At 42.2% G+C, this 3,749-nt stretch overlaps 1 non-coding gene across 1 annotated transcript; it reads right to left on the bottom strand.

The window, feature by feature from the left end:
- Window positions 1–216: 216 nt before the first annotated feature.
- trnas-uga (transfer RNA serine (anticodon UGA)) lies at window positions 217–298 on the bottom strand. Its single transcript has one exon. It is a non-coding gene; the product is annotated as a tRNA-Ser (tRNA).
- Window positions 299–3,749: the final 3,451 nt, after the last annotated feature.

Below are 3,749 nucleotides of genomic sequence, written 5' to 3'. Positions count from 1 at the left end.
TGTGTGAGGTCTTCGGGATTAAGTTAAAATAAAGTTGCGGTGAGGCTGTCAAAGGAAACTGTTCACGAAACAGAGATGGCGAGCCGATGGGTGGTTCAGGTATTTTGCAAGGCAACTGCAGATTGTCAACTGAACAAAGTTTGGGGGCAGCGCTCAGACAGCATCCAGGGTGTTAAATTTTATTGGCAAACTACACGCTGCTGCTTGTAGTGTGAGCGTTGCGAGCAGGGTTCGAACCTGCGCGGGGAATCCCCATTGGATTTCAAGTCTAACGCCTTAACCACTCGGCCATCGCAGCTCCATCAATGTTCAGCACCAACCGTAGCACTGCACCTGAAGTGAGGGTTGTAGTTAATTTATTTTCGGTAACGGAAATGGTGAATCATCATTGCAATACCAATAGTATAATTGGAGAGCTGTGGAATTTGTTTCAACCCCGTTAGATTAGAATGTGAATGTGGAGCGATAACACTGGCGTCAGTATCGTAAATGAAGGAGATTTCCACTGTTGGGAATAAAGGTCAGAATCAGAATCGGGTTTACAATGACGGACATATGTCAACATTACAGTGTTGCTTTTATATTCTACTCCTCCTGAACTGAATGTAAAAATTGCATTTGCCTCCCTTTACCTCTGACTCAGCCTGGAAGTAAACATTTAGTAAACGTTGCACAAGGTCTCTCTGCACCTCTGATTTCTGAAAACTGTCCTCATTTGGAGATTTTTTTACAGTGGCATGCCAAAGTGTGTGCACCTCTGGTGAAAATTTCTGTTACTGTGAATAGTTAAGGAAGTAGACGATGAAGTGATCTCCAAAAGTCATAAAGTTAAAAATGAAACATTCTTTTCAAAGGTTTAAGAAGGATTGTGCATCACTTTTGTTTTTGTATATTTTTAGAGTGGAATAAATGAAAGGTGCACCATACAAAGTTTGGGCACCCCAAGAGATTTGAGCTCTCAGATAACTTTTACCATGGTCTCAGACCTTAATTAGCTTGTTAGGACCATGGCTTGTTCACGGTCATCGTTAGAAAAGGCCGGGCGATGCAAATTACAAAGCTTTATAAATACCCTGACGCCTCAACCCTTGTCAAAACAATCAGCAGCCATGGACTACTCTAAGCAGCTGCCTAGCTCTCTGAAAATTAAATACATGATGCCCACAAAGCAGGAGAAGGCTATAAGAAGATAGCAAAGCGTTTTCAGTTAGACGTTTCCTCAATTCGCAATGTAATTAAGAAATGGCTGTTAACAGTAACGGTGGAGGTCAAGTTGACGTCTGGATGACCAAGAAAAATTTCCGAGAGAACTGCTCTTGGGATTGCTAGAAAGGCAAATCAAAGCCCCCGTTTGACTGCAAAAGACCTTCAGGAAGATTTAGTAGACTCTGGAGTAGTGGTGCGCTGTTCTACTGTGCAGCGACAGCTCCTCAAATATGAGTTAACAGAAGAAAACATATCCTGCGTCCTTACCACAAAATACAGCGTCAGAAGTTTGCAAAGGAACATTTATATCAAAATCTGCATCTGCAGTATACTTTGTGTTAACATTTATAACCAGCCTGATGCATTTTGAAACAAGTCCTGTGGAGTGTTGAAGTTAAAATAGAACTTTCTGGCCGCAAAGAGCAAAGGTATGTTTGGAGAAAAAAGGGTGCAGAATTTCATGAAAAGAACACCTCTCCAACTGTTAAGCACGGGGGTGGATCGATCATACTTTGGGCTTGTCTTGCAGCCAGTGGCACAGGGAACAATTCGCTGGTAGAGGAAAGAATAAATTCAATTAAATACCAGCAAATTCTGGAAGCAGACATCACACCATCTGTAAGAAAGCTGAAGATTAAAAGAGGATGTCTTCTACAACAGGATAATGATCCTAAACACACATCAAAATCCACAAAGGACTACCTCAAGAGGCACAAGCTGAAGGTTCTGCCAAGACTCTCACAGTCTCCCGACCTAAACATTATTGAGAATCTGCGGATAGACTTCAAAAGAGCAGTGCATGCAAGATGGCCCAAGAATCTCACAGAACTAGAATCCTTTTGCAAAGGAAGAATGGGCGCATGTCCTCCTAACAAAAATTGAAAGACTCTTAGCTGGCTACAGAAAGCCTTTACAAGGTGTGATAGTTGCCAAAGGGGTTGTTACTAAGTACTGACCATGCAGGGTGCCCAAACCTTTGCTTCGGGCCCTTTAACTTTTTTGTTACTTTGAAACTGAAAAAGATGGAAATACAAAAAAAGTAATCTTGCTTAAAATATTAAAGAAATATGCCATCTTTAACTTTATGCCTTTTGGAAATCAGGTCATCTTTTATTCGCTTAACTGTTGACAGTAACCGAAATTTTGACCGGGGTGCCCAAACCTTTGAATGCCACCGTATCTTTCCTTCCAATGTGCATCACCGTACCACACGATGATCTATTTGACAAATCTTCTCCCATTCTTCTCAACTGTCTTTGATCTTCGATGTGTTTGAATCTTTTGAGTTTTTGAACACGTTGAAGTCAGGCTACCTTTCTTATATTTTCTTTTCTTTAACCTCCCTTCCTTCTTTCAGAGTGGAGTGACAATCCCAATTTTCCAACCACCAGGATCTATTCTAGAATGTAATGACACGTGAAGGAGTACTATTATTGCCTCGAGAATCTTCAGTTCCCACGTTTAGAACCCTGGGGTGTGGTCCAACTGGTCCCGTTGACATACAGCTTCAGAGCTTTCAGCTTCACAGGCACCTTCTCCAGAGCCATAATATCCACTCTCACTGATGCCCTCTGACACATGTTCATCGGTGCCATTATGCTGGAGTCTTCCACAGAGCAAAATATTCATTCAGTTCGTCCGTCTTTTCTTTCCCCCCATTACTGCTTCTTCCGCGTCATTTTCCAGCTTTCTGACATCCACTCTCGCACCCCTTTTATTCTTCATTTGTCTGAAAAAATGGTATTTTCTCTATTATTAGCCATTTATTTTTTCCTCTCATCAAGTTTTATTTGCTTTCTTTTGTATTTTGAAAGCGTCCCAAACCTCTAGCTTCCCACTAATGCTTGCTATATTATAAGCCCTCACTTTTGCCTTTATGCTGCCTTTACTTTCCAGTATCAGCCACTGTTGCCTCATTCTCCCTATCGAATATTTATTCTTATTTGTGATGCATCTATCCTGCGCCTTTCCAATTGCCCCTAGAACACCAGCCCTGCTGGATTTGCCGTTAACCCTGCTGGTTCCCCTTTCCAATCGACTTGGCCAGCCCTAGACTTAGGTCGCTGTTGTTTTCTGCGAGTGACGGGGTCGAAGATTGTTATCGTCCCTGACTTCTTTCTGCCACTGATGTTCTGGGGGACTGCTATTGTCGCTATTATTATTTTTTTGCTCGGGGGGAGGAGACAGTTTGGGGTTTGTGAGATTTGTTTCATTTCCTTTTTCGTGCCGGGGTTGATGTCTGTCCTTACATCAACACCCATGACCTGCCTGGATTCAGTTGTTGTCCGGAGCAGACAAATATCAGAGTTGTATTGTACATGCAGGCTTTGAGAATAATATTAACTGTTTGCACCTTTCTATTCTCCTCACTCGTGCCACTGCAGTTCCACTTACTGCATGGAATACTCATACGTCTAATTTTAGATTCTCGCTCTCAGACTGCAGGATAAAATCTATCACATTACAATCACTGCCTCTGAAGCATTCCTGTGTACTAATCTACCTGGTCAAAGCACAACACAACACACAATCCGCAACTGCCT

This window comes from Hemitrygon akajei, unplaced genomic scaffold (genome assembly GCF_048418815.1).
Source record: "Hemitrygon akajei unplaced genomic scaffold, sHemAka1.3 Scf000061, whole genome shotgun sequence".
NCBI classification, from domain to species: Eukaryota; Metazoa; Chordata; class Chondrichthyes; order Myliobatiformes; family Dasyatidae; genus Hemitrygon; species Hemitrygon akajei.
Note: the sequence above shows the minus strand (reverse complement) of the source record. Positions and strands in the feature narration are given on the sequence as shown.